Genomic DNA, 20701 nt, shown 5'->3' on the forward strand with positions numbered 1-20701 from the left:
AGAATCCAAGGAGCGATCAAGTTTGTCGCGTTTCGAGAGATCCTCGATTCTCCTCGGTTAAAAAGAAGAAGGAAAAGAAAAGAAAAGGAAAAAAGAGGAAAAAAAGGATGGATAGACCGGTAGCAGTCCGGCTTGGTGGAAGCGGAATAATTGGATTCTAATGAAAGAACTCGTCGAGCATAATGTTATAACGATCGTAAATCGGTTATCCAGAGAGGACACACAGAGAGGAGGGAAGAAGAGGATTGATTTAAAGGCGTCAACTGGAAAAATTCTTTTTCACCTGACGATTATTTGTCGATTCGATCCCTCCTTAAATTCGATCCCAATTAACGCGTCGATCTTTAATCGAACAACCGCGGTCGATTCTTTCCACGAGTCGAATTCCACGAGTGATCCCCAAAAGATCCTACGAGAATCCTACTACCGGTTGGGTGGATCCAGAGCTGGATTTTTAAGGAAGTTGGTGGAATAAGCGGATTTCACGGTGACGAGAGTTTAAGCCGCGTAGGATCGAGTAATAGCGTCTTGTAAGCCGACCGGACTTTCCATTTTTGTTTCCCCGTTTATCGTGTATCGTACAACCCCCCCGTAAAATTGTCCCCTGAACTAGCCTGTCGACACGGTTCCACGTGAAAAAGAATCGCGGCGGGATGAAAGGAAGAAAAGAAACGAGAGAGAGAGAGAGAGAGAGAAATAAAGAGAAAAAGAAAGGAACGAATGAAGTCGCCTGGAAGCGCCTGTTTCGTAGGACGAAAGGAGGAGCCACCGACGAGCTGCTGTCCCCTTTCGATTACGATCAAAATAAGGGGTACACGCGAAACAACTCTTTGATTAGCCGCGAGATCATCGGGACTCTCTCGTTTATTTCTAAGATTTTTCGGCGAATCGGCGACGGAGTAACTGAGAGCCACCTGACTCTCTCCGCCCGGGCAAACAAGAAGACGCGTAAAAACGGGTCGAACTGGATCTCGAAGTCGGGCGAGATGGGAGGGAGGAGAGAATAATTGGATTATCGTTGCAATCGCCGCGTCTCTGTTAGCTTTCTTGCTAAGGGAACGAACGTTTTTTGCTTGCAAGAGGTTGATATTAGTTGTTTGATTGGATGTCGAGCTGTGAAGGAAGGAAATCCGTGCGAGGTTTTTTCTTTTTCTTTTTCAACTTGAAATTTATCGATCTTTAATTTGACGTAAAGATCGAGTAATATCCGAGGCTCGAACGATTGAGAATTGAGAATTACGAATAATAATTTTTATTATATTGTACCTTAATTATTGTGTTTTTTGGAAGTGCATACTCTCAATGTGAAATTCAATTTCGATTCAAATTCCTCGAAATTATAACTATAACTATCGAGCTGTAATTCCTTTGCTCGAGCTCGTTCAAGTTTATTCTGAATACGGAATACATTCCTAGAAGACTGGACTAAAGTTTGAGGTACTTACGTGCTTCACTGCACGTAATCTCGAGTACTATGTCATATCGGTTATGTTTAGACTATGTCTATTATACAATTATAGACACACTTGAGAAAAACACACGTTTCCAATTAAATAAGAATTTTACTTTAATTGAAGAGCTGAAACAGAAATGGTACGAGTTAAAAATTGAGGAAGGGATGCGTATTCATTAATTTCGATATTTTTAAATTAATAATCAATTTAATCATCTTAAAAATTCAAAGAAATTACGGCGTTTATCGTCGCATCGACATAAAACGTGCATGTTCCTCTTCCATTGAATTAATAAACAATTTTTTAATTCCTTTTTCCGTATTTTCGATAATTCAATCGCTGTAATTACACCACCATATCCATGCTATCTTATAAATTATTAATCGTCAATAACAGTATCAACTTCAGTTCAGTATAATATAAAATTTCTTCAAAAAACCCATCGCTTTTATCATATAAAAAAAAGTACAAAAACTAAAAGTAGCGATCCTAGTTTGAGCAGTGTCGAAGCTCAGCTTCACTTGATTTTTCTATTCTCGTGAACGAGCCTCCCCCTCTGGCAGCAATAGGGATAAGATTGAAGGCTAAAAAAGAAGGATTACCTAAAAAGAAAGGGGGCTTTCCCGATTCGAGAGGATATAAAGGCCTTTTTAATTCACCGTAAAACAGTGGGGAACGAAGTTACTTTTCTTGATGTCAAACTCTTCGATCCCCCGAATTGATTGGGGAGAGAAGAGGAGACCAAGACAATTCAACGGCTCGTTTCTTATAGATAGTTATAAATTGAATATATATTCAATTTGTGATTAAATAGTATAAATTAGCGCAAAAACAAAATATGATCGATTATGCGAGGGAAGAAAGACAGATTCGACAAATTCCAATTATATATAGGCAGCTTATGGGATTCTCCACGTGGAGATCGTAAATGCGGAGAAAGTTGTTGGAAAGAAGGAGGCATGAAATAATTGGATTAAGGTCGGATCGAGGGGATGATTCTCCAGATAGCGATTTAAGGACAAGTGATCTCTTGATTTCACGAAGCTTATAACTAGCTAAACTTGCGTACGAACTTTACACATATTTTTTAATATCATCGCGAAATATATCTTCGTCATTCTTTGCGTGAAAAGTTTAAAAAACAAAATTCTCGCTCTTGATTACATCCCAAAGTACGATTCGAGTAACAAGGAGTCGTGGTCTATCGATACTATTGACGATGCGTGGGATTTTAACGATCCCTTGAGATTTCGATCGTCGAATGAAACAATGATCGGAGGGGAGGAGGGGGAAGAAACTCTAGCCTTTCGTGAGACGCGATACGTCGAGCTCGCATAATAGTCAAGGGTGCTCGAAGTTGGCGCGAAAAAAGAAAAGCGCGAGCGGATCGAGCGGAAAATAATTGGATTTCCAGGGGGGAGTCGTAATAATCGTCGTGGAAAGAAAAGAAAGTCGACGTGAAGGGTCGTTTGAAACAGAGTGCAACAAATTGAACGAAGCCAAGGGACTTGGACGAAAGATGAAGCGAGAGGATATCGCGGCTATTCGAAAACACTCGTTTACCTTTTCATTTATCCTTCGATCGTTCCATAATCGAACTCGTCCCATCCTGTTGTACACAATAGTCCGAGGAGGACGACTCATTTGTGCGCCACACTCTCCTCCCACTCTCCGGAGGAAGCTGTAAATAATTGGATTTAACCAGGCCGGAACCGGTATTCGCCGTACAGTGTTATAATGATCGAGAAATAAAAAGAAATGGAACGAGAGAGAGAGAGAGAGAGAGAAAGAGAGAAAAAAAGAAACAAGAGAAGAATGAGAGGAAAGTGGAAGCCGGTCTTGATTTCAGGCTGACGTTGGGAGGGCGATCAAGATAGGTGGTGGGGAGGGAGGGAGAGATAAGGAATAAAGAGAAAGAGGAAGAAGGGAGGCCTGAGGCGGATCGAAACGTTGAATGCAAGTCAGTCGACTGCTCTCATTCGCTCTCGTTCGAAGGATCTCCAGTGGTTACTTCTTTTTCCCTCGCCTGTCTTTTACTCTTTTCTTCTAATTTTCCTTTTTTTTATTCTCCTCCTCTCCCGTTCGACTCTCTCTTTTTTTTTTTTATTTGCACAGCTACTAGCTTTTCCGCGGGAACCCTCTATCCCGTCAAATTAGTTAATTTTCTCACGGCAAATGGGGGTGTCGTCGGGTTGAAATCGTTCCATTACCATCTCGTTTCATTTCTTGCCGGGAAATGCTCACGGTGTTGCTCACGATGCGTTACTATCGATACCGCGTTTCTTTCTTCTTTTCTTCTTCTCTTCTTCTTCTTCTCTCTCCTTTTCACTCTGTTTCCAGACGTCGATCCATTTCAATTCGATGCGAATATTTAAAAAGCGAGGCGAAACGCTTAACAACGAATTATCGCGCGTCGCATCGTTTTCTATCGACGCTTTTAATTGACGCATCTTTTTTTTAAAAAATGAATCGAAAATCGCGACAAGGATTGAAACAAGGAAGAAAGAAAATTGTATCGTGCATTCCCATTCAAATTTCTTTCTTTCTTTCGATCGTATCGAAATCGCCGACAACAAGGAGAATATCCTCTAGATTTCTATTCCTTACACTCCCGAGGGAATTTTAATTCGCAACGTCGCAAATAAATTTCTCCTTCCTCCCCTTTATCTCTTAGATAATCCTCGTAATATTCCCGTGAATGAAAGAGCAATCCAATTCGCAAACGGTCAAATTTCTTTCTCATCCCCGCCTCCCAGAATAAGTCAATAGCGGTAGCTCCTCCGCTATTACCCTCTCCCCCCCCCGCCCCCTTCCCGCGTTTCCAACGCGTTTGCAATTTTCAATTCAATGACCCCGCGCGTATGCGCGCATCGCATTCGCCGCGTCGCCTCCCCATAATTAATCGCATTCATCGCCGGTTTTTATAACGCGGCGACGTGACCTCGTCCCCGGGATCCCGCACAATACACGCGAAAACGGCGAAAACTCAACGGCTATATTATCGCAACAATGAAGCACGCTCACCTTTTATTACAATAGATAATGAGTTTGATATAGGAGGCCACCTTCCTCTTTCAAAATCCCGCCGGATTTTCTGCAGAAAAGGGGGGAAGGAGGGGAGGAGGAAGAAAGAAAAAAAAAAAAGAAAAGGAAAAAGAAGAAAAAAAATAGAGAGAGAGAGAGAGAGAGACTTATGACCGTTGTGAATAACAGCTGGTGGCCAAGAGGGGAGAGGGGGAGGGTGGGGGAGAGAGGAGGATTTGTATCGTGCTTGATGCACTCGCATTCATAAAGATTACCCGAGTTTTTAATGTTTCTTCCCCCGTTGAAAAATCTATTCGTGCCTTTTCAAACAACCGAGCTGTGTGCTACCTTGTGGCGTTGCACAAGATGGCCGGGAGAAAAGCGACTTGCTGTTGAAAGGCGACATAAATCGCGGGAACTCGCCCTTTAATTAAGTATACGTGATAGGGTGTAAATCCATTTATCCGCCTCCCCTGGATTTTTTTTACTACTACTACTACTACTACTACTATTATTGAATGCTTGATTACTCGAAGAAAATTGTATCTCGGCTTCTTGTCATTTCCATTTGATTCATTAATTTATTTCGGATGGTAGTAAAGGTATATAAGATAGATTGCGATTATATACGCGGAATAATTGGTAAATTTCTTTACGTGTTATTCGTTTTATTCTTCTTCGGGTTTATAATACGATGTATAAATTTCGTACGTTTTCCGATAAATTAAATGACGTTTTATGTTTCGTATAAATCATTAATCGATGGAAGAAATTGGAGAAATCGAGAGAATTAGATAAATTTTTCCAAATTTCCAATAATTCCTTTTGTTCTGAAACCCCTTTGTTCGTTCAATTTCACTTCCTTCCCTGAAAAAAATTGCCCTGTTCTCAATGTCACAATTTCAGTCATTTCCATGAACGTATAATTTTTAAAACCTTCTCTGTAATGCGTTTTTGACGTAATATCCACCAGGTAGGACAGAAAAAGAAAGCTAACAGAATGTCGGTCATTAGTCGAGTAATTCGTTCCTGCAGATGGGGGACTGACGATATTAAAGGATAAAAAAACGAGAAAAATTCACAAAAAAAAAAAAAGAAAAAAAGAAAGAAAGGAAAAAAAAAAAGAGAGAGAATCGAAAGAAGAGCGGAAGATCGAAAAAATGAATGAGAATGGATTGTTTATTCCATTATGCGTAGCTCATTAGGGAGCTGAATATAACTCACGAAAATTACGGTTCTCAAGACGTCCGCAAGATGAGCTCTACGATGAATATTTCATATATTCGGAAGTTAAAACGACCATCATTTATTTACCTCGACCAATTTTTTCCTTTTTTTTTTTCTACGTACCTCGTCGAGGCCAAAATTAACGCGTGTCCCTTTGTCGCGTTATTTACACGTAGGTGAATAATTAATGGAGCTGACTTGATTGGCTGGAGGCAAGGTTTCATTTTATAAACGGATGAATTATCGATACGCCCGAAGCGAATCTTTCGATCAGCTAATCGTAGCTGTTTTAAGGATCTTTAATGCTAACAGAACCGAAAGGGTATTACGTTACTGCTTGATTGAACAAGAATAATTTTTTCGAATAAAAATTGCAATTTTAATTTTTTATAGGAATGATGATGAGCTATAGATATCGCGATGTGAAAAAGTTGAACAGTTTATATTGCGAATTGTTCTACGATTTATTTTCTATTGGAAATATTTACGTAAAAGGTATAACAAATGTCTCTTGATATTTTAAGTATATACGATTCCTTTAACAACGTTGTATTTATACTGATACCAAATTTTATATCCATTTACAATTTCTGAAAATCCCTTCGACTTAACCATTCCTCTTATATAAATATATTCTCCGACCCGACCTCCATTATCTCGATACCTAAAATAAAGGTAAAATGTATTATCAGATCCCGTATTCGTTACGTTTTTGTCCCTTGCGTTAAGACCAAAAATCGTTATATAAATTGAATCAATGTTTGGAATACATCATTTCGTTTGATTTGATATAAGATACGATTCTGAATAACGATGAGCAATCCCTAAAGAGATTAAACATCAGATTAACATCTCAACGAATCCACAAATTATTAAGACTTCGTATGAGAAATACTACTCCACGATATTTCATTTCCTAGATATCAAAATTTCTTATCAATTAAAATTCTTCGAAAATCACGATACATCGTATATAATGAAAATAGCGTAAGCAAATATGCGTTTCAACGCTTCAACTCAAATCGATAAATACCTCTATTCAACACTTGGATCCAGGCTGTATCGATTCCACCCATACAATCCACTACAACTTTCTTCCCTCCAAATTCATTCCAGTCTCCCAGTAACCCACTACCATCACCACCACCACCACCCTATCGGCCACGGTAGCTTAATCAAGATTCCGCTCTATTACCAAGTCCACGTTCAAGCCTGGCGCGCGATCGTTAACGTCGACGAGAGCACGTTCACCCGCTATAAGCTATTGCCGCAATCGGCGTCGTAAGTCCACGTTCCCTCGATTGTCCGTGCATACGGGATAGATCCGGGCGGAATGGAGTCGTCGCGATTAAATCGATCGATTTCGTTTTCGAGCGTTTATACCGCGAAAGGGGAAGGCGAAGTCGAAGCGAACGCTCCAATATCCGCAAAACCGAGGAATAAACAAAGGATGTAGACGATGCACTCCTCCTCTATCTATTTGACCAAGTCGAAGGGGGGAGGGCTCGAGTTAACGAGCCCCCTGGCGGTGTGTTATCATCACACAGCCTTACATTATTCTACACACACGGTTGTTGCGTGAATCAGCATCTGTCTTGAATATCGCGGGCTAAATTTCGTTCGTTATATTAATCCAAGCAAGTTGCAACGCAGCGATTGTTCGACCGTGTTGTTTCCCGAACGCTTGTGTTTCGCCTGTTCTTCCTAGGCAGGGGCCGTGTATCCCTCCCTCACGCGTTCACACGCGTTTAATCCCGGTATGCTACCTCATTATAATCCCTCGCTATAATAACGATACTACCACCCTCACCCCCGATTAAATGACCAACGATTTCAACCGTGGTCCCAATCGTGGCTATCCACGCGTTAACGCGTGTCGCGCTTCGGGATTAGACTACTTCTGTCGCGCATGCCTGTCATGTCCACGTTCGGGATTAGACGTAATAATCGCCATTTCCTATTTCGTCGCCTTTCGTCCTTCCCCCCGATTATCCCTGGCCGGGTAATAACTGGTACTTTGCTCGAGATTGGGAGTAAGTGGACTAGCAGCGGATTTGATGCACTTGTACCTTCGGTAGGTGATTCCCAAATTTGCTGACGGAGGGGAGTAATATGTGTATATATTAATTAAAATTAATAACGCTTGTTGTTCTAATTACATTGGGATATCGAGTATAACTTTAATTTTTAATCTGTTTGTTTCGAGGAGAAAGAACGGCGAGTTATTCACAAATTCTTTTCAATCGAGTCGCGTCCCCTTGATTTAAATTATCTCGAGATAAAAGTTGAAATGGTCGAAGCTCAAAGGTGGATACAAATAGAAACAAGAATCTTATTAAGATAAAGGAATGATTAATTTATTCGATATTAAGGAAGGATCTCGTGTCTCGATCGCAAAGAGGGGTCGTTAGTAGGATTCTTGTAGTAGGATTTGTTCTTTATCCATGTAGGAGCAGGTGGGAGCAGGGTACCGATTTCCGATCGGTTTCCTTCAGGAGAATTTTCACGAAGGAATCGTCTTGAATGCAGCAAGCTCGTATGCATATGAACTACTCTTATCTCTATCTCGATGCCGCTCAGGAACTCGTTTTCTCGATAAAGACGGAGGATTTACACGAACAAGACTTCGGTTCGTTGACGCTTTCATAAATAACGCGATGACTCGATCCATTCGCGAATAACTTTTAACGTTTACGTTAAATTCCATGAGTATGTACGATCGTTTCCGAGATTTTAATCACATTCGTGTTCACAACGAACGTAGGAAGTACGAGATAGGGGAAGAACGTATGCCTGTCATTATTCGTTCTCACTCGGAATATTCTTCCATCATTTTTAACTCGGTAATTTGTTGGAGTAAAACTGTATCGTTGAAAGATACAAAGACACGTTTTGATGCGTCTTTATCTATATTTAGGTTCTTATATTAATTAGGATTTTCTTTTTTTTTATTCTATGAAAAGTGGAAGGAAAGATTTGTTTAGTATTCGTATTCGTTAAATTATTGTAATTTTAATTTTTAATATTGTTATAATGCTGTTCTAATTCTATTGTTTCTCTTATATTTAATTGTCAAGGACAATTGATAAAATCGTTAAATACTTTAAATGTTTAAAGTACAATTTCTAAAATAATATTCCATGTGTTTTAGGTTAGAAGTCAGATGCGATAGTAACTTTGGAAGACAATAGCGGAAGGCGAAGAAATGTGCCTAATTGTTTTCTTCCCATCTATTCATCTTCTCTTTCATCACGCCAGAAGCTATTGTATATTGCAAAAACGGGGCAAGATGTGTATCCATCTTCACGGATTCATCATAATGGGTGAGTTTCAGAGACAATTTATTAATATTTATTTGATATTCGTTTCGTTTTTAAAACAATTTTATAATATTTTCATATATTCCTTTCTTCTTCTTCTTCTTCTTCCTCTTCTTTTTTCGTTTAATCTAATATCGTGGAAAATAGGAAATCGTTGAGCTTCGATATCGGTTGATCACAAAATACTTTCGATTCGATTAAGTAACGAATCCGAGAGTGATAGATCGAAACTGAATATCATTATAATACTTGCGAATGGAATTAAATCTTTTAGGCAATGAATAATATTTGGATAAATCTACGAACATCGCGATATCTTTCTCGCGTCGACGCGTGAAATTAATGCCAGTGCCAGAACGTGATTGATCAAAAGAAAGATTTTAAAAGAATCTCACAGTATTAACCTAATAAAAATTAATCACACGTTTTTGGAGAAAGAAATAATCAGAAATATCTTTTTCACCAAAAAGATCATATTTGATATTACATTGAGATATGTTTGAGATTTATCATAAACTTTAATCATCATTTTAACAACGCGAACATCTAAATTCGAACATTTCTCGATTCAATCCATCAACAATCCCGCAATAGCTTTACAAATTTCCATTCCTTTCCCCGATTTGCTAATAATCTAATTTATCTAGATCTCTGGATAACAATATTAACTTCCTTTCTCAGCTCAAGATTTCCAAATATCACGAATCGATGCATCTTGGGACGCTTCCAAACATTCCAAAAAAGTTAACACCTTCTCATCCCATTCGTTCGAATTATCACTGCTGACAAAAAAGATTTTGAAACTTTCATTCAAATAAAAAATAATAGCACACCAAGGTTCGTTCCGGACAAGCAAAATAAAGCAGCAGGGTAACGCGTCCCTTTTAACGAGATATACATGCCCCACTTTCGCGATCCCCGCCCACTTTTCGTCCTACGACCCTATTTCCACCGCCCTTTTTATTCTTCTCCCTCCGTCCCGCAGTTTTGGGTCGTCGCGTTTTTCCAAACCCTTTTCCCGTGGAACGTTGCTGCCGGAGTTCTTTGTCGCCGGGTTAAACGATGTCGCTCGCTCGTTCGTTCTCGTTCCTGTTTCTACGCCATCGAGCCTCCTCCAACCGTACACGCACCGTGTACACCACCGTCCGTGTACCTAATTTTACTGCCGGTATCAGGTAATTAGAGGCACGTTCGAACGTGATTTAAATGGAGGCTGTCAAGCCAACGGCGTATAAGTCTGGGATAGAAATGTAGGGGAGAGGGATTAGAAGAATCATACGCGTATACACGAGAAGTTTCGTTTAGACGTTTTCCGTTGTGGTTGATTCCGTGACATGGGCGGATTAAAATGGGGCGAATTCTATTCCATTTCTTTTTTGCTTAGTTTCGTAATTCGTTAGCTATTTTTATTTTGGTACGCTGCTTTAATGGATTGCGCGGTTTATCCTCGCTTTTTTTCGGGGGAATCGTGCGATTCCTTGTGTAATTTCGTAGTCACGATTCCGTACTTATTAAGAAATAGAAGAGGATCGAAGTGGATTAATTCGATTAATTGGAGAAATTTGAAATCGACTCAACGAAACCTGCAATCGCGCAGAAATAAGACGGGATTCGTGGAAATGGCACAGGACGATTGGAAAAAAAGAAAAAAGAAAACGGGGGGATAAGAAGTCCATCGAAATCGATACCGGGCACGATCAAACGTTTCAAACGGGTTGAATTCTTGCCGGTTGCTTCGATAGAGGCAGCCTTTCAGAAACGGCTCATAGAGAAACGTTGGAACGAGATGCGTGCCGTTTCTTTCAGCGTGCGCGGAATCCGATAAGACGTCTCGAGGAATCCGTGTACACGAGCCACCGCAGCTTGTCTGTCCTTCTCTCCGATTTTCTCTCAGGTCGAGAAAGAGGAGAGGAGAAACGTCGAAATCGGGACGGTTTTGGTGGAAATTTTCCAGTGGAAAGAAATTCGACCGGTTCCTCTCTCTACTCACGTGCTCCACCCCTCCTTGAGACACGTATAAACAAGGAGAGGAGGAAAAAGAAGCTTGAGGGGAAGGAGGGGTTGTTGTTGGATTCACCTACGGAAAACGGTTACACGCGTGTGCGTATATTAGACGTATTGCTGTGTCGTCGCCATCCACACGTATCGAGCCAGCCTTTAAAGAGGATCCTTTAAAGTCAACATTCTTCTCTTTGGAGAAGAGTCTTTCCTCTGAGGCGAGGGATCGTCGAGCCCGACGAAAATACTTCCTTTCGACGCCGAACCGATCCCGGATGCCACCACCTTCGGTATTTTGATAAAGGTGGCTCGAAAATTCTATTACTTTTCCTCTCTAATTGTTGTTTCTCGGTTTTTTTTCCTTTTCTTTTCTTTCAATAGGCTTAACGATCAAGTTGTTACTCGATCTTTTTATACTCGTTGTTTTATTTTGCTTCTATGTCGATTGGAAAATATTCATTTACAACGAGAAAATCCTTGATTGGATTTTTCTTCGTTTCTCAATTGAGGATTGTTCGATCTTGTAGAAATAGGAATAATTGATTAAAAATTCTTACCAAATATAGAAATGTATAATTTTTTATTAACACTTACGATCTCGATGTAACGAAAGTTTATCACAATTAATTCTTTGTCTATCTATTAATTATCTCGCGTTCGAATTTTGATTATCATAACGAGTATTTAATACGAATGCTAGGTTCGTCTTCCAACGGAATAATGGGAATCGCCCAAGGGTGTATTAATAAACATTGTTTCCGACCACCCTGATGCTTCCACGCGTAATTGTTGCGCGTTCTATACGGTTCTTGCCTCGTCCGCAACAACAAATGCATCCGGTGAACATGGTCTCGGTGATTGTCCTTCCGCCCTGTAACATACGCGGATTAGTCGGTGACATCGTAATCGTGTATTTTCCCATGAACAGAGGGAGGGATACGTCTGATCTGTGTCTGATTTCAGCTTATCGACCGGTCGGTTCGTTCAACGATCGTTCTCCACGCATCTGATCTTCGTGGAGTCGCAAAAATAAAATCGCCAATTATTTATATCTGTCCGATATCGTTCAATCGAATTTTGTTCCAAGATTTAGATTTTATCTAGAATTAGAATAATTAATAAATAACGAACAAGAAGAATTTGTTTCTTCGTTAGATTTCAATTATTACTGTTATAATATTACAAGTAAAATTTCAGAATTTCGCGGGAATGTGCCGGGCGGAATCCTTCGTAAAACGAAACAAAGGGCAACGATCGAAATTATTCTCGTCCACTTCAAACCTAAAATACACAAACACAAATTCCAAATATACAATTCGATGATCAAGCTTGAATTTCTGCCAAACACTCGTCCCCTGTTTCATTCTAAATAAAAGAGGGAGAGGGGGGGTGGAGGAGAGAATCGAGAAAAAAGAGAGAATCGGGGGTATAGGTCGAGAGTCGTATTCGACCTCGACACGAATCACAGGGAAACGCGGACTATTTTAATGATTTTAATGAAGTAGTTTATCTTCGCGATCGAGTGATCGTGCACACCCCCTCTCGATCCTGATGAAATTCGTATTCGATTGTTGTTCGGAGGCGTGTCGATTGTCGTCGATCGAAAATCGACGTTTCGTGGATTTGAACACGGGGGGATTAAGCAAGTCTTAATTAGAAATAATAGGCTCGTTTCGAACAAAAAAGGCGATCTGGCCCCAGATTGTCGAAATCGAGGGTGCTATCGATTTTTCACACAGTGGTGCTTTTCAACGGTGGTGGAAGACGCGTTGATCAAATTCCGCCAATCCTCTTGAGACAATGCGTGGAACGTGATTTCATCGAGATTTCTTCCGGGGAGGATGTTTTTTCTCGGGCTTTTTATTCTTTTCTTCCTTTTTCGGGGAGAGGATGTTAGGCTAAAAATGATAACGATTTATTTTATTTTATTTTCAGGATGGAAGCGTAAATTCAACGTAGAATATTTAATATCGGTACATGGAATGTTCAATCTGGGAGTAATTTAAATTTAAATTCGGTTTAATTTGGTGTTTATTAATTTAATTTAATTCGCTTGTAATAAATTAAATGAGGGATTTGGTAGGAAATGTATAGGTATTCGAATGGCGATGAAAGAAAGATACGAATGTAGTTGGGTATCGAATAATAAAAGTCTGACTGAGTTGTAAAGGTTTACAACCCCAAAGGGAGAGTATAAATTATTGAAACGTGTAAAATCCAGAATTAATTTAAAGAATTGTTACAATTTGTAATCGTATTAAAATCGTAATTTCGCCTCAAGTGTATTGTAATCCTATTATCTAATATCAATTAGATAATTATTATTATTTCTATCGAGTAAGTTTAACAAAAAATTTTTCTTAATAATCCTCCATAAAAGAACGTCGATCGATAACGCGAATCGGATTTTACATTTTTGTATTTATATCTATATATACTATGTTTTGATTCGCATATCTATATATATATATATATGAAATTAGATTTGTAAAGGATTAAAATGTTAAATCTGAAAGAGGATTCGAAGGATTTGAAGAGGTGGAAATCCGAAATTAGATTTGTTAACGTGAGGATTGGTCAATCACTGTGGAATGGGAATATATTGGGATCAGAGATTTAAATTCGAAACAAGATTTCACAGGTTTCGAAATCAAATCTATTAACAAGGCTGCACAGATATTTTTCTTTCGTTACGGTTCAATTACATTACAAGGATATTTCCCTTTTTATGACGATGAAGATGTTGAAAAGAAAGAAAGAAAAAAAAAAAAATCGTATCTTCCGTTGCACGAGCAATGGAACAGAAAGATCCTTTGATCACGTGATAAAAATATCTTCATTCTAAGGAGAGGGATTTTTAAACTCGTTTACCGGATACGAAAATTCCTTTGACCCTTCTAATTATCTTTAAATGTAAGTTGGTACAAGATAAAAATCTCCGGCTCATAATTAAAACATATATGAAAAATAAATGTGTTTGCTCTCTCAAAGGAATTAATAAGACACGTGTAACGTCTTCATTTATTTAAATGGAATGCCATATTCTTGATTTACTTCTATATCCTTTCATCTGTCATCTTTCACGTCCTCGTTATTTTCATAATTCATAATGCCTCGACTAATCTTTTCATTTAATCTTTCGCGTTCAAATATATGTTCTGTCCTCACAATTTTTTAAATCCCGCGATTTCTATGCACTTTGCGTACCCATTAAATATCCAATGAATAAACTTCAAAGAATCTTTGAATTCGAAATCTACGAATTTTATGCTTTCGTATAAAATATAGAGAGAAAATTGATGATGATTTCGATATCTGATTGAGCAAAGTCCATATTTTTTTTTTTTCCAATTAGAGAGAATTAAGAAATATTTCTTTAACGGCTTTCTTTCTTTTTTTTTTTTTTTTTTTTAAATTCCTTTCCATAATTATTTTCAAGCATCTAATTTAATCGTACGATCATATTTATATGGATTCGATGAAACGTATAGATTGTTATAGGTTGAATCCGCAATAAAATGATGTTTCCATGTGAAACAAGGATATATGTTCGAAATACAACTCAAATAGAGATTGATGTTTCCAAGTTGAAAAGCTTAAAGCTTCGAACGTTAACAACGCGAGGACACGAAACTTCATTTCGAAAGTACAACTTCTTTGATAATTTCGCTGTTCCAACAACTTGAAACGGTATCCAATGGAGCGTGTTTCAAAAGTAGTAGTAGTAGTAGTAGTAGTACTAGTAGTAGTATAGTTTCGAAATATGTACCATGATTTGGTTATACGAAAAATACAGAAAAGACACAAAGAAGAAATAAAGTGTCGCAATGAGCAAACACGATTTTATCGCTGTGAAAATTTAAAAATTTCTTGCATCTTGTATCAGATGATCTGCTCTGATTTTAAGATAATTTTAAGAAAGCAGTATCTCATTGAACAATGCATATAATGTTTATTGTACAGGATGTTAATTTCAATGTGTAAATAAAATCATTTGAAAATAAAATGGAATTACATTTGTAATATTTCGTTAAATATTTCCGAGTGAAATTAAATTGTATTTGCAACGTGGAAAAATATCGAAACTTTAATTTCACCGGTTTTTTAATATTACAAAATTTAGATGAAATTTCGTTGTGAAATAATATCGAGAAACTTTTGCGACTGATTGTACACCAGGCTACTATCTATCGTGCATCCAATTATAATATCCAATTATAATTAAATTTGGAATTTGAAATTCCAATCCAATCTGTTTTATGTAATAATTTATATAATAAATTTGCATTATCAAATAATCGAGTTACAATAACATTATAATGTAATCAGTTTCACGACCCACGGAGGGGAATTTCAACGATCTAAACGACGCAAATACAGATGCTGCATCTCGTGGAAACGTAAAACGTTTCACTTTTATCTGTACCAATTATGAAAACATTTTCGACGATATTTCATTTCTTTCCACTTTCACCACTGTGTGAATATAAACCAATAACTTCGATAGCTTCGATCGGTTCAATTAGCGAATCGTTACTTTTTTCGTTCTTCGCATCCTCTCGATTTTCGATTTCCGCTTTTCCAAACTTTCTCTCTTTCTTTCTTCCCCTTCTTCCCTATCTGGAAAGATATAAAACGATAACGACGATGGTATTTAACGTCGTGTAAAAGGAAACTGTTTACGATTACGACGTCGCCACGCGCCTTTACGACGCGTTAACGTCGAAGATGACTCTTCGATTTCGACTCGTCCCGTTTTCTATACTCGTCCTCTGTTAATCCTCGAGAATCGATAGATTCGACGATGTTCCATACCAATTTTTTTTCCATGCTCGTTCGAGACATTTTCTGGGATCGAAATGTGGTAGAAGAAGAAAGTTCGATGTTGTTAAATGTGTGCGCGAAAATAGGTTTTGAAAATGAATTTTTGGAAAAAAAAAAAAATATTCCTTATGTTCCTTTTCCTGATGTAATCCTTACCATTTTCTGTTGAGAATTGTCGAGGATGTATAAGGATGATAATTTTCTTGGAAAAATGCACAGTTTATCGTGTTATCTAAATACCTTAAGCAATCGTGGAAGGAATGGATCTAGAAAATATCTTTTTGAATCGTAATTCTTATCTTGCCGAAGGAAAATTGATTCGTTAAATTGTTTTTGTTTTATATTATAAATCTAAAATGGATGGATTAAAAAATATAATTCGTATTTTCTGACGAAACAAGAAGAAGAATTCTTTTGAATGAAGGAATATTGGAATGTGCAGCAATATAGGCGGTCGATGTTTGATCGAAAAATTGCAAAAACCAGATAGTCATATCGGCACGTATCGATAGATGAACGAAAATTTTTCTCGTCATGTCGACCCGCAACTCAAAGTCGTTCCAATCATCGAAACACTATATTCTGTTAGCTGACATCAAGAGAAGCACGTTGGCGCAGAAAAAGCTGCAGTTACCGTATAAATTTTCGAAAAAGTTTCGGCGAAACGAACTGGTTATATCGGACCAAACGTTGGACAAAAAAAAAAAAAAAGAAAAAAGAACAAATTTTCTTTTTTTCAATGTAACTTCGTTTTTGTATTAATCTATGGTATATTCGATTAGATATTTTCTTTGGTAAAAAAAAAAAAAGGAAAAAAAAAATAGAAACAAAAGAAATATGATTATCGATCGTATCTCGTGTAAAGAAATTAATATAACAACGTTCTCGTTTCGCTTCGAAAATTCGAAAATTCGCTATCGGAGAATAAGGTGTAGTAACGTTATCAATTTTCGCAAATTGATAATTGTAACTTCTCTTTTATATCCATTAGTCCTTGATAGAGTAGAGTGGAGTAGTGCTCTTAATCTTAAAATCTTTCGTAAATTTTTGTCGAGGGAAATTAAAAAGGGAAACTTCCATATGAAGCTTTTTCTAAATTGCGATCCATTCTTATTACGATAACTAATTAAATAATCGTTCCAATTATAATCCATTTTTATTTATACACACGGTTCGCGATATCATCGATTTTTAGCATCGAAATGCGTGTACACGTGTAAAAAACGATGTGAAAGAACAACGTGCAATATTTATGGCCAATCGAGCGTTTGAAAAAATTGTGAGGTGAGCAGGTGCGTAACATAACGTAACGGTCTCTTTACATGTTCTTTCTCACAATTCTACGAATTTGTTAATTACGAAGGTGTATTCGATACGTACCGGATTACTTTGAATTATGATGCAATTACGTAGCACACGATCCGTATTTTCCACACGATTTTTTAACCTGGAAAGCTGAAAATGTATGTTTTCAACGATATTGTTTTATCCCCCCCCCCCCCCTAACGAAAAACGATTATTTATTGACGATTGTTTTATCGTTACGAATAAATAAATAAACACAAAGCACAATGAACACAATCTTACGAATCGACGTAATAATACCTTGCTAAATAAAAATTCACGATTGATAAACTCTCTCGAGAAATGAAAATGACGGATCTTACCTTTAAAAAAAATTTAAACGGGGAGAGATTTTTTTCTTCCAATCCATCAAGCAGCAATTGCGAAATAATTTCTCGTTCATCCACAAACATTCATAAGATTAACAAGGGGACGAAGATGTTTTCCTCCATTTCAAGTTGCTTTCCTGTAAATTAAACTTACTTATAATATACGATTACGTTTGTGCCACAAGCAGTGTAACTGAAAACTTACCTGGGCAGCCCGGATGACGTTTAAAATTCTGTGAAACACGTATCCCTCCTCCCCTAATCGTACTTGCCGTGGCGTTGTTTCTTTCACCCCCTTCTTTTCACGACATAATAACGTTTCGGTCGAACCTCGTTTACGGAAGGTGGTCCGTCTTGGATTTCCGGAAGTTCATTAAAGTTGAAAAGGGGCCGACCAGGGGAGGAGTATTAACGACACGACGAGTTGCGTTGGATTTTTGCCGAATGGCGGAACAACGAGTTCGAGAGGGTTGTTGTTTCTTCTCTTTCAGCGCCGAACAACTCTTGTTTTTGCAACTTTTTTCTCTTCTTTTTTTCTTCTTTTTTCGAACTGCGGCGTCGACTGGTCGATCATCCGAGCCACCGGAAAAAGATAAAGCGGGAAAATTATTAGATCGAGAAACGCGGCGAAGCTGAGTTCGCGAGATTCAACGTGGTTCTCGAGTTTAGGTTAGATTAGGTGGAGGAATTGGAGGAGGATTTGCTTCGCGTTAACTGTCGTTGACGTGATTTCTCCTTCGCGTCTACAACTTTTTCTTCTTTTTTTCCTCCAAGCTGCAACTTGGATTTCGTATTGAAGGAAGTTTTATGATGAAAACACGAGTCACACAGATAGAAATCATGGAAAAATATTATCGAACGATAATAGAGGATCAAGCTCGTCTAATTTGATATTTTATATGTCTCAAAAATAACCATATTAGTTACGAGATTCGCAAATTCCTGAGTTAATTGGATTCATCCACAGATCTTTCGCGATATAATTATATATAAACATCCACGGCGATTTTGCTCCACGATAAACATTTTGATAAAGGAAATCGAGATAGGTCGGATGAAAAATGATGTGATTTGTATAATTTTCTTCTCTTCCCCTATTTTTTATTTAAGAAATTACGAGGAAATTACGATGAAAACGTTTGTTGGACGAGGAACGCCGTTTATTGCCACTTTTACAGAATTGCCCCGTTACTTCCGTTCAATTATTATTTCTCATTACAGAGAAGCACAGTGGTGTAAAACCGTAACTTTCGAAAATCTCTGAACCTATTAAATCCAACGGGCGTTACATGGCGTTGTTACGTTACGATACTACGTGTAAAACATTTTGATTCCATTTCGTAGGAGGAATAGTCGTTCGGAAGACCAGTTCTTTTACGTAGATCTTTGCGCCACGAGTGTTATAATTAATTGCAAATTCCAAGGAATATCTTGCGCGCTACGAAAGTGTCTCTGATCCGAAAACGACTTTTATCAACATTATATCTATATATATAAAATTTTTAATACCGTTGCCCCTTATAACGAGATGAAGGGGATTAAGTTTTTACGAGGTATAAGTTAACCCCCTTTTTAAATGTTTTCGCAATTAACTCGAATTCGCCTCGACTAGAAGATAAAAATATCCTCCCCCCCGTCTCATTTTTAATCTCGCTATATTTCGTTGAACAATATTATATATTGTTCGGATTCTGAATTCCATTTGCTATTAAAAAAACGCGAGTTTCGACGGGGTAAGATCGACAAAATTTTTATATCCGCGAAAATTGAAAATGTCGCGATCGAAGAGACGAAACGAGAGAGAGTTTTGGACGTTCGAGATCCCTTTAGCATAAAGGGAGATGGAAGAGGATTCCCAATTCGAGTAATGAAAGTGAACCGATACTAGGATAAATAGACGTCAAAGCGTGCAACCGTAAGATTCGAACGAGGGGAGAAAGAAGTATTCCCTTCTAACTGGGATGTCGAAGACTTTTTTAAATCTATCGATACATTTCGAGATGAGTTCGAGACGTCTTCGAGGTTTCGTTTTGCTCCGTGGAAATAACACTTCGTAACAGTTTGTTAGTTTTGCGGCCAAGTTTTCTATTTGACGTATGTCCGAAAAAAAAAAGGAATTATTTTTCAACGGAAAACAGAATTCATTCGAAAATTCCCACTTAATATTCTAAACCTTGGAAAATGATATTTAGGATAGATACGAAATTGCATCTGCTTTATGCAAAGATCGCCAGAAATTTGGATCGTCGTTATTCGATTAAAGGAGCGTGATTCTTTTTATCTTTAACTCGCGAATTATATTTATATTCATACGCGAAAGAAAATTGTAGTGGATGTATCGTGTATGTACCGATCTTCCCTCTCTTTTCCATTTCACAGTCCGTGGATACGCGTCGAGCTCAATAAACGTAATCTTTCCAATCGCTATAAACACGAACGCGATACCGACATTTCCTAAACTATCAAACCTCTCTTTTCTCTTTCTATCCTCACCCCCTTCCCCTTCCACGAATCGCAATAAAAGAGGGAGGAGAGGGGGGGGAGGGGAAAGTATAACAATACGCGTCGCGACAGTACACAGATGCGCACCAACCGTAAACCGGAAACCGTTCCTCGTCGTTGCTTTGAAAACGCGCGTCGAACTCTCGGGGCTTGGAAAAGTTCTCGAAGATTCTTTCAAGCCAACTTAAGGAAGGGCGGTGAAACTTTATTTTCGGAAGGGGTCGCGATCGCGCTAATAATTCTCATACACGGGAAAAGAAATTTCCAACGATTTACAACGGCCACGCCCACGCGTTTCTGGGAATGATTCCGGGCCCGTCATCGTTTCCCACTCGTCTTTGAAAGAAATTAACTCTTAACGCTCCGTAGCCTCGATTGTCATTTGTTCCGAAGGCTGCGGAGCCAAATGTTTTTAGCATACGTATATCGGCGTTAGCAATTGTTATCTGTAGTCGAAACGTGCCAAGTCTGTATCATTAAATCATTTTTTGATCTTTTCTATGGTTAGCAACCATATGAAGAAAAATAAATGTTATGATGAGAATTTAGAGCTGAATTTAGAGTGAAGACGTATTTGATTTTGAAGAGTTAAAAAATATTATTGGCTGGATCTGGAATACAATGTTGGTTATGATTCTCTAGTCCTCGAGTAGTAATAGCGAAATTATACTACCAAAGA

The 20701-nt window shown here is 38.1% G+C and overlaps 1 protein-coding gene across 8 annotated transcripts in view; it reads left to right on the forward strand.

The window, feature by feature from the left end:
- The window catches only part of LOC100870354 (neural cell adhesion molecule 2), a 428395-nt gene that overhangs the window by 44192 nt on the left and 363502 nt on the right, over window positions 1–20701 (forward strand). For 7 of the 8 annotated variants that reach the window (XM_086904550.1, XM_086904548.1, XM_086904549.1 and 4 more), the window contains one exon: window positions 8857–9028. The gene's annotated coding sequence lies outside the window, so the exon portion shown is untranslated. The remainder of the gene's footprint in view (window positions 1–8856; window positions 9029–20701) is intronic. The other variant, XM_086904552.1, reaches the window with a different exon arrangement.

This window comes from Apis florea, unplaced genomic scaffold (assembly GCF_048593485.1).
Source record: "Apis florea isolate Af1SG1 unplaced genomic scaffold, ASM4859348v1 contig_2350_pilon, whole genome shotgun sequence".
NCBI classification, from domain to species: Eukaryota; Metazoa; Arthropoda; class Insecta; order Hymenoptera; family Apidae; genus Apis; species Apis florea.